Here is a 14807-nt window from a genome sequence, read left to right on the forward strand (position 1 = left end):
GATTTTTGTGGTTCTGTTGCTAGAAAAGTCTTATGCTCAACTATAAGCTAAATAAAACAATTTTCTTGCCATCAAATATTTAAACCCGCTGTGCTGGCATGGACTCAAAGTGAGGGAGTGAAATATGCCTGAGAAAAAAATGGGAAAACTGAAACCTTTATCTTACAGATACTTCCATCAATAACTTAAATTATGCAGCTGTCCTCAAAATAGATCAGACTCACAAACAGCGTTGCTTTTAGATGCAGAGAATACCTGATAAATATACATTCATTTGAAAATATAATTTCATTGAGTCTTTCTAGTTATTTTCTGAAGCCTGGGACTGTCTGAATCACTGTGAGAGGTTAGAGAGCTGTGAATGCTTTTCTTAAGTTGCATGTGAGGTACTGGGGAAGTTGATATGTTATGTACTCAAATGAAAGGCTTTTTTGAAACTGAACTCAAGTGAACTGCAAATTCAAGTCAGCAGGGTGCCAGTGCCCTCTGTGTTTGCTGTCTGTGTCTTTAAGAACACAGAGTTAAAGGCTTCCAGCAGAGACATAGGAACATCATCTTCTCACTGCCTTCTGCACTAGCAAGGGATGGTGCCTAGTTGTAAAACCTGTGTGTGTCTTCCCAGGATGCTGGAACCCTCTGCAGGCACCTCAGCTCCCTCCCCCAGCACACCTGGTGCCCAGGGCCCTGGTGCACAGTGCTGTCAGCGCCCAGCTGGCAGAGGGCCTGCACTGGGCTTCTGCAGCTTAATGTTTCCAGGGAGCTCCAGGGCAGCTCCCACCTGCAGGGAGGCCAGGATGTCCTGGGTCACCTGAAGCTCTGGTCTAGGAAGAAGCTGGCCAGCAGTTATTGCTGGGCTGGCAAATTGTCCAGAGCTACAAGGAGTAGTGGGACTTATTCCCTTCATTGGACCTCATTCTGAGCATGTCCCTGCTCTTTAAGGACAGGGGGTAGGTCTGGTGGTTCCTGATTACAGAAAAATTCTGGCAGGTGACGTGCAGGATTGGGTCTCCCCTGTCTGCATGTATTAAGGCTGTGAGCACAGAAGAGACCACACAGGTTATTTCTATACAGTTAAATGCAGATCAATGAAGCCCACCTGTGTCCATTCAGAAGCCACTGGGACACACTTGCTCAAGCTCTCAAGCTGTTCAACAACTACAATGCCTCTGGGCTTTTTCTCTGCAGTGTGCCAACTATGGGACAGAAAGAAAGAGAACCAAATATCACAAGTCTTCTAAAACAATTACAAAGGCTGAGAATATGATGGGGGAATATAGATGCAACTCAAAGAGAGAGAGGTGAGGGGATAAAAGAAAACTCCTGGTTTGCCTTCCAGTGTTTTGTCAGAGAAATGAATGTTGGACACACAAAATTGCACACTGTCTGAGTTTAGCTTTATGATTCAAGAGCTTTTTTAGTGATGCCATATGTATAGTCTGAAAAAGAAAGGACTGGCAGAGCTACAGGAACAGTGTTTATTTTTTGTGCTGGGGGAAGGAGGGGCATCCCTAGATACTTTTATTGAACCTGGGTAAATTATGCTATTTTATTCTGAAAATGGACAGGAGATTATATACATTAGCTTAATTTGAAGCATCCATTTAGGCTTTTTTAACAGAAAGCATTAGTTACTTCTTCAAGGAAGAGTTAGTCTATTAAAAGGACATGAGAAGATCTCACCTATTACCATTCAGAGACTAAACCTGTCCAGAGCCAGCTTCACTAGCAAACACATTTTGGCTTTTACACCTCTACTATGGTGACATGAAGATACAAGAGTTTATGGCTGCTTTGCACCAGCACATGCCAGCGCACAGACCAGTAAATCTGACATTCAGTATATACAAAACAACACTTGGAAAAAAATTTAAAAATGAAAGACTATGCCAAAGTATCTTCTTTGTGGCATTATTAATATCTGTATAGTTATCAGACTGCAAGTAAGTTTGAATCAAATGCAGCAGCACTTTATGAAAAGAGAGTGTGTATATCAATGTACATTGTGTATAATTGGTGCCGTTCAAAATGATGAAGTGCTACTAACTGATATTCATAAAATAATACTTTGCATTTATATAGTGCCTTCCATCTGATATCTCAGAGATATTCACAAACATTACTGAATTAACTCTCTCTGAGCCCTTCAATTTAGCTATTGCTCTCCTTAACCTACAGATGTGGAGAACAAAGGCAAAGAAAGATGAACATCACATGAGGAAACCAAGACACTAAGGGCAGGCACTTCTTGCCCTGTAAAGAAACTCACAGCCTTTCTTTTTTTGAACAGAAGCTGTAAGCTTTCAGCGCCTCTGAAAATCAAGCCACTTTAGTTGCACTTTTGGATGCAAATGCCCAATTTAGCTTAAATGATTCCTTCAAAATCCTCCAAGAAATGTGTAGGAGAACTGACAAAAAAGATCCAGAAAGCTTGGCTCAGGGCCTTGTGTTTTGGCTGAGGGACTGTTCTCTGCATACCGCCTGACCACTGTGACCACAACTTGTGAAACCTTGCTTTGTCTTCTCATGCTTTCCCTCCTTCCCACAGTTTCCAGCAAAGAAATAAAGGCAAAAGATATATGCAACTTGCCAGAGTAGTGCTGAATACACTTTAATGGCACAGGAGCCCAGGATCTATGGCAATAAGAGAAGGCTGACAGTTGCAAGCTCAGCAAACTGGTGAGGAACTTCTGAAATCAGATCAAGTCAAATGGATTAATCTAGTCAAATAATTTCTCTGGCTAAAAACTCTCTCTGAAGAAATGATCAGACTGATCTGGGACGGTCTGAAAGAACAAGGCCAGATACCTCCTTGGTGGTATGAGGATGGGTATGGAAAAAGTAGCTGGAGGAGAGCTGGAGTGATACCAAACCCTTAATCTGTGTAAAATGCAGCCAAGGCAGTAAATTTGGCTTCACAAATAGCCCGGGACTTTGCCTTCAGGGCTGCATTCAGACATCAATGTCCTGACTTAATGCCTCCTACTCCCTAGCATACACTGCCTTATCCAGATCACTGGAGACCTTTAAGATGTGTCTCCTCTCTCATCAAACTGGATCAAGGACATAAAGCCACCACTTCATCTCAGACACTAAAATACAGTCCTGAGACCTCGAGGAGGCCTGTAGCTGGATTCTCCCCTCTTTCCAGCACTGATATTGCTGTGACTGCAGAGAGCTGAGTTTCCCCCACATCCTGCAAGAGAGGAACTATGTGATGGGAGTTTGCACTCTCTGGCCAGGTCTTGAAGGCAGGCAAAGAGGCAAGCAGGTAGAGGAATGCTGATTAAGCCTCCAAATGAAAATGCCAGATGCATCACTTGGTGAATCTCAGAACAAGCTGAGTTGGAAGGGACCGTCAAGGATAATTGAGTCCAGCTCCTGGCCCTGCACAGCAACATCCTGCATAGCATCCTGTATGGGAGTTACATGAATGGCTGTTACCATAATTTGCAGTGCTGCACTGGCACTTTAGCCTCGGCAAGGAATAATCCCCTCCTCACCAGAGTAAAGATAAATGACAAATCATCCCACTCCAGAGAGAACATGCACTCACACAGGGAATGAAGAAATAAAAGTAAAAAAAATAAAGTTAATGATAAAAAATAGTAAAATAATATAACTGGGCACGTTCCATTCCACGCTGTATTAGGTATAGAGCCTGCCATTTTTTTATGGGACCTAATGCGTTGATCTGTGTCAAGTGATTTTGGCCTGTGGTTTTATTCTAACTTGCCTCTATTGTGTCCTTTCTTTTTTGAAAAGGATAACAATGAAGGATGAGAATGCATTCTTTGTCTTGTTTCTCAATTTATTGTTTAAAAGAAGTATTTATTAAGTAAATATGAAATGCTTCAGAATGCTTTGCAAAGCTGCCAAGAGGTCAAAGGTCTGGGACAAAAATGATGTTGAAACAATAATTAATTAGCTGACATTCTCTGAGAAAATTTGCTTTGGGAAAAGCTATAGTAAATCAAGACAACAAAGTGACAGAAAAAATGAATAATGAGGGAAAGACGGATAAGAAGAAAGAAAATCCGTATGGGTAGATTTATTCCTTTTTGAAAACGATCTGATTTTTCTCAGCCATTGTTCTGGCCCCCAAACAAAAATCTCTTCCAATAAATAACTTCAATCTGTTTTCAGTGACTAAGCCTCAAAATGTTCCATCCCAAATACATTCTTATTTACTGCATGCAAAACTGAGTAACATCCCTCCAAGGCATTTGTAGGACTTCTGGTCTGTAGAGGCCATCTGTTTAGGGGAATTTTTGGAACAGTAGTGTCACCTCTCCAGTAGGACTGCCAAGAGGCCTGAAATCTTCAGCATACTGTATACACAGCTGTATAGATTATTCAGGAGCTACTTGGGCAAAAGAGAACTTGTGCAACTCACTGGGTAAATATGTAATCTCTGCCTACATAGGAACCTTTTCTAAGTCTTTTATCCCACATCACCTGTTAATTTATAATGTTACCAAAACTGTCTGGAAACAGCATGTGCTAAAGCCCTGTGGGAATCTATTTGCTTTGCTCCTTGGAAACCTGCCTCACCTGCCTTCATACTCTGTATACCCTCCTTGGACAGAATGGCAGTTCTTGAGATCAGTAAATATACTGGGGGGGGAAAAAGAGAGAAATTGTGTTTGTCCTTTAACTACTCACTGAGTTGGGATGAATTTGCATGAAATCCCTGCAGACAGACCAGAGGTTGTACTTCTCAAGGCAGAAACATTTCTAGACCTACTAAGGTTTCTGCCTCAAGGACCTCTCCAGATCTGCATGGTTTGTATGGTGATCAACATAAGACATATAGGACATAATGGCATCAGAGGGAAGGAAAGCAAAAGATAGGGCCATTAGTGAAGTGCTGATCTCAGGATATTTTGAAAGCCCCTAACTGTGTATCCTCCACAACAGCACATAATTCATTGGCCAGTCTGAAAATGAAAAAGGAATGGGAGAATATTACAGCATTCCTTTGATGGCAGTACCCTCTTCCACTGCTACTGCCCCAAGGCCGAACTGCAAAGCACCAACTGGGAGGCAATAAACTGGCAGCAGGAGGGTGAGTTTCCAGCTATTGGTGTGGATGCATGCTTGTTTGTGCCTAGGAAACTATTCAAGGTCAAGTTTTCCCCCTGCTGAGGAAAGCAGAGGGGTCCCATGAATAGTCTGGCTTCAGTCTATTCAAATCCCCCAGCTTTTCTTGAAAATGGAAACTCAGCAGCTCCTGAGGATGTCTGACTAATATGTTCAATTATTTATTTTTTTAACTTCCTCCTATGCTTTGTGACACCAAATAGATATAATAAATACCATTCTGTGAAAGAAAAGCAAAAGCAAGGAATAGATACACTTGGATGACATTCTGCATGGATATACAAAAACCTACTATGATTTTGAAGCTTAAATATGCCTTAACATACTGCAGTTATTAAGTCCCAGGTATTAGTGAAAACACATCTGCCTGTGTTGCACAACTGAATTAGTGAGGCAGTTTTCATGTATTTTTTAGACTTATACATGTGTGTTGATACTTAAAAGCAAGTTGTCAAAAGTATTTTTTTAAAGGTGGTATTTACAGCTAATAGGAGAAAAAATAATCCAGGTATTGAAGGTCTAAATGATGAGACTTACAAAGCTGTCTCGGAACTCTGTGACATCCTCTTCCTGTTCAGGATGAATGTATGAATTGTAAAATGCAGCAAGGGCTTGAACTTCTTTAGATTAGGGGGATGATCCCCCATCTTAGCTCAAAGAAGTTTCTTCCAGAAGACAAGTGGAGTTCTGTATGGATTAGGTGTGTGGAACCAGTCTGACAGGTTGGTTGTATACAATGGGTTTTAGGTTTTGATATCCTCCATATGGCAACTGCAGCTTTTCTGTCTCTCTCTCCATAAGGATTCCCAAAAGAAGCCTATCTTCACCTGAGTAAATATTCTGCTCCTGCCTTCATTTTTATGTGAGCATTCCACTTTGTGCTAGAAACAAGCTACAGTAGCAGCACTCTGGGGATGCTGCCCTAATAGATTCACAAGGTTGACTTCTTTAAGTGGGATTTCATTGTATTACACAGAGGATTTTTTCCTAAGGATGTGATTATTCCAGGACTGATCCTACCACTGTGATATGACCACTTTTGGCACTGTGCATGCATGGCATGGGATTAGTCATCTGGCACGGTATAAAATGACTTAGACGTGTTGTCTTACTTATTAGCATGTGGCATTACAGATCACTTTACAAATGCAACAGCTGCAACTATTACTCCTACAGTTAGGTCATAATTTGGTATGTCAAACACCTCTGGATAGTGCAGGCAAGAGGAACATTTATTTGTCTCATTTGTTAATACATTTATTTCCGTCATCTTATGCTTCTCCTTTTTGCAGTAGTAAAACAATCCACTCTCCATACAGCTAGCTTTCCTAGAAGCTGATGAGAGGCTGCCAAAAGAAAGGTACTCAGGAGCCATGAAGACTAGCACCAGATTCATACAAAGTAACATTAGGAGCACCATTGCTCTCACTGCCATGAAAAGTACTTCAGCTTTTCTCTGTTCAGCAGAATTATTTTTGTGTTTGGTACACCACAGATATTTGGCCACATTTATACCGGTCAATTGACTCTGACTTCAGCTTCAGGGAGCCAGGATCTCTGAGCATCTGATTCTGCCCAATGGCTCAGGGCAGACTGAGGACTGAGGGGGAGGACTCAGCGGGGACTGGATGCTCAGTCTATAAGGGAGTAGCCCTGCTGGCTGGGGGGTTCCCCACCCAGTTAGTTCTGAACCATGACACATTATTCCAAGCTTCAGCATATGCAAACCTTGACTAGTCCCGGGCAGATGGCTGCTGTTCAAATAGGAACAGTTTATTCAGACAAAAGGGCTCCTCTTTGGGACTCCAAGAGGAGTGCTACATCAGTTGTGTCTGCAAGACATGAGCTAGCCACTTCTGACATTTACACCATGCTCTCAGCCTTTCTCAGAGCACCTTCTGCCCTACAGCACCAACCACCCAGAATCCAGACTTGCTGAGGGAAGGATAACCAGCTAGTAAACAGTGCCTGAGATTATACTTTCCTTCAATCTCTCTTCAAGTAATAAAATTGCATGTAGACACAGGTTCAGTGTGGCCCAGCTGGGTAGGAGTCTAACACAAGGTGATCTCAAGGAATGGGAAGTGGGTATGAAGCTTTCCTCTGCCTTTCTATAAAATCAGATTTCTGCAGGAGGTTAGAGACAATCTTGCTGGCCAAGCTGATGCTGCCTTGTCCCTCTGCAACAAGCTGGCTCCACCTCAATCCCAAATCTTTATGACCTTCTCCCTGCTGCTGGTGAGAAGCACACAAAGCTCGGCCAGATAAGCTTTCGGTGTGAGCGCACCTTTGTCCGCATTGGGAAAATGAGCTGTTCCCAGCGTAACCCATATCAAAGCTTTCACCAAGGCAGCCAGCCCCCTCCAGCCTAAATGGGCAAGGAGCACTCACAGAAGACACCCACTGGCAGATCCAAGGAGAGGCACTGTATCAGACCAAACCCCAGAGAAGCACCTGGGGTTTGCCCCAAACTGGCTGCCACTAGAAGAGACTGTGTTTTCAAGCCATCCATCCTCAGAAGGAAGCTGCCCCAAAGTTGTATCTAGTGGATCACTGCAAGAGACAAACTCATTATGACTTTGGAGGTGCTGTTGAGAGAACAGAGATTCTGCCTTGAGCCCTCTCACAATTTATGTTAGCCCAACATAAATCATCACAAGCTGGCATTTTGCAGCAGTCCTGTCCTTTGACACTCCCCTCCTCCCCATGAATTATCTATTTGCTTTGAAAGAAGGAAGAAGGAAGGGAGATAAGGGGAGCGGAAGGGGATCCAGATTGCAACTTGCAGCAGCTGACGTTTTTATTGTCTTTTAATTAAATAAGCCTCAGACACAAGAGCACATGCAAATTCCCCTGTGTGCCCACTCCTCCTCCCCTTCCTCTTAAAAACTCATTAAGTGAGGAGACCATAATCAAACCAGGAATGCAGGGTTACGTCTCCTACTTTCAGGACTTCATCTGCATTCTTTACCTGGAAAAAAGGTCATTGCAGAACAATGCAAGATGGCTATGGCTGCTTTTTTGCCCTGTCGCTAAAAGGCATCAGGAGAAATCCAGTGTAAGTCTGCCTTTCCTCTGCAGTCAATGTGCAAGTGTGTGTGGGAAGTGTGCAAGTGGGGGGAAAGTAGCTTGTGCTTTCTGACGTCCTCCTTTCTTCTCCAGTTTGGTAATAGCCTAGAGTATCTCCCTAGATCCACTGGAAACCATAGCTGAATAACAGGTAACTGCATTTTTTTTTTTTTTGCAGCGTCCTCTCATGAATAGCAATGCCCAGAAGGACAGTGAGCACAGAAACTGATGCCCACCTTACTCATCTTTTCCAGCCTACATCTGGATGACAGGTGGGATCCTGGCTGTGAAAAACACCTTACTCCATTGCTTCATGGGCTGCTGTTTTTCTTCAAGGCATTTTCTCTGTAGGTTCAAGGGCTTTGAAGTGTTTAAAGGCCTCTCCTTCCTCTACACACAAGTAAATGGGATCTCTAAGATCCAGCTCAGCAAGAAGAGAGGAGCTCCATCTGTACAGACCCTGTAGAGATATGTAGTTGTTAGTTACCTCCCCTTTGGAGGTAAGTTAGAGCAGTAGTTCTGTTAAAATAAGGCTTGGAATATAAGGGTAAGCACTTAGCTAATTTGATGGTATACATACACAAATATGTGTGTGCATGTTTGTGGTGGCCTTTCTATACCTTGGTTACTGTGACACCTCTGATTTTTAATCCTACCTATGCTTTTGTCTCGTGGAGGTTCTTGTGGGATTGGGCAGAGACAAGAACTGCTTCCAGTTCTCTCTGTCAGCAGTTCATACCAAGGCTGCTCTCTGTCAACAGGTGTTGCTCTTGCATAAGGGAAAACCTCTCCGTGGAGAAGACTGACCAGAAGTAGAATAGAAGGATGACCTCTGAGGGGGCCCAGCACAGTCCCTGAAATGATCTGTCAGCATTTTTCTCTTCCACCAAGGATCTCTGGGGAGAAGGCAGGGGGTCACTGCCTCACTGAGAGGTACTCTCCTGCCTGCCCTGAGGAAACACTTGAGGGCCAGGTGAATTTATTTGCTATTGCATCATTTTTCCTTGCAGATCTGACAGCTCATAATACCTCTGGTGCCTGACAGCCCCACTCTTTTCCAATTGATAAATAATCTCTCCCTGATCTGAGCAACCAAGGAACATCTTGAGCCTGTCACACTGGAGAAGATCCATCAGGCTCTCGTGCCACAAATGAGGTGTTTGAAAAATGGTGTTTGTGCAACTATTCTGGGGTATTAATTCCTGGCATCCCACTTGTATTTTGATTGCTTCTCAAAGAACAACAACGTATTTTAACTCTTTGCAAATGAAGCAGCATTCTGTTGTTATGGTAACTCAAATTCTAAAAATAATGTAAAGAAAAGACCACCTTTAATTGATATCACAAGAAGTTGTTATGGTAACTGGAATTTTAAAAGTAACTAGGTTAAACTCCATTTCATTTTTATCCAGAGCTTTGCATAAACAAATTCTGATTAAAATATCAGGTTTAATTTAATCAGTTAATTAATGTCACTAAATGTCATTTATCTTGTAACTCTCATTTATATTCAGTGCAAAATTACCTAACTTGCTGAGTTCAACAATTCAGCCATCCATCTGGTAGTCTGGAATAGGATGACTGTACAATTTATTTTTGGTCATGGAGTGGTTAAAATGGAATGCACTGCTTTTATATCATGTGAGGGGCCTGTTTTTTTCCTCAGTAGCATGGATGTAATGCCATCAGGTAAGCCTGTGATTAAAGTCAAGCACATGGTATATGAACGAAGGCTCATGCTCTGCTGAGTTCTGTATTCTCCAAAGCAAGTATCCTTCAAACTCTTCTCTACTGTCTGTCTCACTTTTCTTTCACAGTGTCCAGACTTTCTATCTCTGCACCCTCTCCCCCAAGGCTGTCTCACCTTTCTGCCCAAATTACTCTCTCTTCCCTTCTCTGTCAGAACTGGCAAATAATTTCTCACCATAACCCCCTAAATAAGTAGTGACATTTCCTCCAGTATGGACTCATTTTCCTCTTTCAAGAGCTGCCTGTCACTCCATTGCACAGTCTCTCCCATTTGAACCAGTAATAACCTCCCGTTCTCTTAGAATGTCCCACATTGTTCCACAAGTTCTTCCACTGAGCTCTGAGTTACTGCAGCCAAGCCCAGCTTTCTGCCCATTTTTCTGGCAGATTTCTTTGCAAATTCCTTTTACCTTTTCCAGCAAATTTAATAACCCCGTTCTTGCTATCCTCAGTCTGAACTGCAGAGGACCTGGTTATCTGTCAACGGTCTGCTCATTTTTTTCACAGATTAATAGAGTGAAAGGCTAGGCAACGTTCATTATGAGCTTTTAGCCTAACAGGCCACAGAATTTCATCCAGGAATTTCCATGTTGAACCTTTAACTTCAGTTTGAACAATTAGTGTGTCTTTTACAGAGGCACCTAGTCTTGATTAAAAGACTGCAACTAATGGAGAACCTTCTACATCCCTAGATAGCCTGACCTAAATATTTAACCCTCCCTGTTAAAAAGAAATGCATCATATCTTTAATCCAAATGTGGCTAGCCTCAGCTGACAGCCCTTGGACCTCTCTATGGACTTTAACATCTGAACAATTCACCTCAAGGGAAAAAATTACTGTGGGTCAGCTTCCCTGAAGTAATCACTCCTATTCATGTTCTTACCTACAGCAAACTACCGTAATGGTGAGGTTATATGTAAGGGGAGCCTGTCTCCTGTCTCCCAGGGTAAGAGGTGTAAACATACACGTGCATAGAGGGGACAAACAGCTCCTGTAGAGAGCAACTAGTATAAGGCAATCTATTTTTTCTGATACTTTGTATGCCTTCCTTTCTGCTGCAATTTCTTTCCCACAAGGAAGGTCAGCATCAGAAATGCTCTCATTATATTGATTCTTAAACATCTTAGTCAAATTACTTCTTAACCTTCCAGTGGATAAGTTAGAAAATAGTTTAAGTCTCTTATTGATAGATATAATTTGCTTCAGTTGTTTTTGTAGTGCTTTTCCAGTTTTCTGTGTATTTTCTGGGTATCTGAGCATGAGCACTAGCACTCCCTAGCCCTACTAAATCCTTTTATCTACCACAATCTATCACAAGGATTGCATCAGCCCCTGTAGCACCAGCCTCTCATTGGGAATTCACATTCATTTGTTCATCCAAAACAGCCCGTACACTGTTTCCAGAATTTCTGCTTTCTAGTTCGCAGTCTGAAACTGAAAATATAACTTGCATTCTTGGTTTGTGTGTGTGTGACCTTCCCAGAGGCTGTGTGTATACATCAGCTTTCTAAAAAGTCCAGCTTACCAAGCAGTCTAGATCTTGCCTCAGGAATGCTCTGTGCTTATTAACATCACTTATCATGCCAGAGAAGTTTATTTAATCTGCAAAGTTTACCAGCAGTGCCATGTTCTTCCACCTCAGTTGTAACTTCTTTTGCATTTTGCCTCCAAGCTTTCAACCTCGCTTCTTTCCCTGCTCTTACATCTCCAGCTCTCTAAATCACAACTCTGAAGCGATAATTTCCCAAAAGCAATGAGCCTGCCTCCAGAGCCGAGCGAGCAAATAATAAAATGGAAGAATCCCCTTAAAAAAGAAATCTCAGAAATTACCATCTGAGGGAAGCACATGGAAAACTGCCCTGTCAGTCACAGCACATCCCAGTGTGCTGCATCCATTCTTTAATCAGTCCCTGACTATTCTCTAAACTGTTTCAGTCAGGTCCCCGTTTGCAAAGCTTTTGCATAGAGTTAATATTATCAGCATATTATTATAAATCATACTAACAGCAAATACACATGCAGTATGTGGTTTGTAAGCACAAGCATGCTAACAGCTATGAATCAATCTATTTGACTTTTTGATGTCCTGTAATCAATCTTTAATCCACTTGTGGAAAGAACTGTGTTTTGTTCTTCAGAAATTAAAAATTCTCCAAGTATAAGTGCTTTAACATTAAAAGCTTCTCTAAAAATAAGCTTTTAATTTAATAACATGAATTTAAAAGTAAAAAAATCTTTCTCCCTCACAGCTGTCAGCTAAAGAAAAACAATTTTTATTTTAAATCTAAAAAAATCCCACAAACAACAACAACAAAAAAGCTGCCTTGTCTTCCCTTTACATGTTTGATTGCCACTCATGACACAATTTGCTGTAACTGTCCTGCTTAGCTCCCTCATTGAAATGGACATTTCTAAATTTCTGGTGACCACTGTACTCCTTGCTAATGTCAGTTCTGGTATTTTATTTTGTTTTCCCTGTATTTTATTTTGCTCTTCCCATATATGGTCTTCAGTGAATACAGATGGTGTAACCTGCTTATACCAAGAGTAGAATATTTTTCACTGATGAAATTCACTGAATAGCTGAGGGGAAGATGTTAACTGGAGACCTACAAATCTACACACCAAGCATTGTCTATTATTGTTGTGGAGTTCATGGAGAAACATCTCTTGTGTCACTCTTAAAAACTGACCTGAAATCTTTAGTCACTGGATTTATGGAGAGGAATTTTCTTGTGTTAAATGACAGAGAAGGAGTCACCAGATATTACCAGTTGACACTAATGAATAAAGAGTTTTGGAAAATCCCAGATCACCAGACTTTCTCAGAGGTCCAGTTAAAGGCTTCTATTTTCCACACCCACACACCCAGAGTGCCTAGTTCTAGAAAATCCCTGTGAGTTTAGAAAATGCAGATGATTTTTAATATTTTACATTTGAGGTGCATATAGCAAAGCAATGTGCAATCCATTTTCTAAACAGTAATTAGGTTAACAGAACATATTCATCATTTAATGTAGTCATTAGAGATGACTGAAATTAATCTTTTTCCTAGAAGCTTTTAAGAATTTTCCCCCTTTATCTTTTTCATAGAAGATACAAGTTTTTAGCAAAAAAATCAACCCCTGAGTATTTGAATTCTAAAACACCTCTTGGGTATTTGTGGTATAAATATCTCTCACTCCCTTCCACTCTGCCCCTTCTGCACCATGGCTATATTCCAAGTCTCATGGTGTCTGCCACCACTTTCCATGATAATCCTGTTGTGGGGATGTGGCTCTGCTGCGGTTACAAGCACAGTCTCAGCCCAGGGCCAGCTAGAGAACAACAGATTTGGTGTGGGGCATCACAATCTTGCAATTAAAACAGCTGGGACTTCTTTTTGACAAATAACAGGAACTTTCTGTTGAAAGCAGTCACCTTTCAGCTTTGTTTGAGTGTAATTTTCTTTCATAAAGGAATTTTCAGGGAAAATTCATGAAGGAGTTTTGGCAGTCATCACATAAAAATTTGATAAATGCTGGTAGAAAAAATGGTCTTCCTTCCTGGGCAAGCCAAGCCATGAAAGTATGAGATGAGGTACATATGAACCTGTCACAAGGGACTCTGGTTCCCACAGTAGCAGTTTGCTGACCCAGTGCTCTGAATGAAATCTTTAACTTGCAGCTATTAAATGTTTGTTCATAGCAGAGTGCAGATAGTTACTATATATTTTTCCCAGTCCACACAGGAAGAGGTTTGAAGTCCTGGCCCAGCCAGATTGTTATAGCAGAAAAATATTTGGAAGTATAGATCCAACTGAATGAAACTGCGGCCAGGCCAAGGCTGCGTACAGCAATTGAAGTTACTAGGGGCACAACAGCTGGAGGACATGCAGGGGAAGCCAGAAACTGCTCAGCTGAATTCTCTGCAGACCATGTTTGACACATTATTTATCTTCTTCTTTTTCAGGTGTCTCCTGCCAAGTAAGTGGGGGAGAGAAGTATAGCTCAAAGAGATATTTACTTTCCTGTTGAATGAACAATGTTGAATGAGCAAGATCAGTCTACAAGGATGAAAATGCAGCCCTGTCTTGCTAAAACAAATAGATAAGAAATTAGCTCTTCAAAAGTTTTTCTAACTCCAGGAGAAGCAGTGGAGCTTAATTTCCTCTGTCACTCACTCCCCTCTCAGGAGGGGACATTTTATCAGCCACCAGACCAAGAGGCTCCACATCAGACAAAGCCACTATCTTCAGAAGTGACATGCATAGATGTGTGTGACTGCAGCATTCACAGACAACCCACAGCTTCTGAGCACCCTTCAAATTGGTTGTATAATGGCACAAAATCTCTTCCTCCCTGTGCCAGCATGTACTGTGCATTAGTGGGCATGTGGGATGAGGACTAGCCAAGGTTCTGGCCTCTTTGCCTATAATGCATTCCCTCTGCAGGGCCACATCCACTCTGCAACCTCAATGCCTGAGGCAGTGCTAGCTTTGCCTCTTGGACATGGGCACTGGGAGAACACAGAGGAGACACTGGGCATGTGACTTACACTGGGACTCCAAAAGGTATGCTATATAAAAATTATAAATTATATATAAAAATTATAAATTATATATATATATATATAGTATAGCTATAAAAATAGGACATACTATATTAGATATTGTAATATCTAATGATAATCTGTGTGAATATTTTGCAGTGTTTTGCAGTATTCTGCAGGTGTTGAGATTATTCTTTCCCAAAATATCAAGGTTAAAAAAGATTCAATTTTGCTGTAGTTCAGCTTCCAGATTCCCAGGGAAGTCTAGAAAGTCCTAATTGCATATTGTAGCTCTGCTCAGAACATTTTGCCCAGCAGTTATATACTATCGGGAAAAGGTTCACAAAGTTCAAGGCAG

The sequence above is a fragment of the Molothrus aeneus genome, chromosome 7 (assembly GCF_037042795.1).
Source record: "Molothrus aeneus isolate 106 chromosome 7, BPBGC_Maene_1.0, whole genome shotgun sequence".
Lineage (NCBI taxonomy): Eukaryota > Metazoa > Chordata > Aves > Passeriformes > Icteridae > Molothrus > Molothrus aeneus.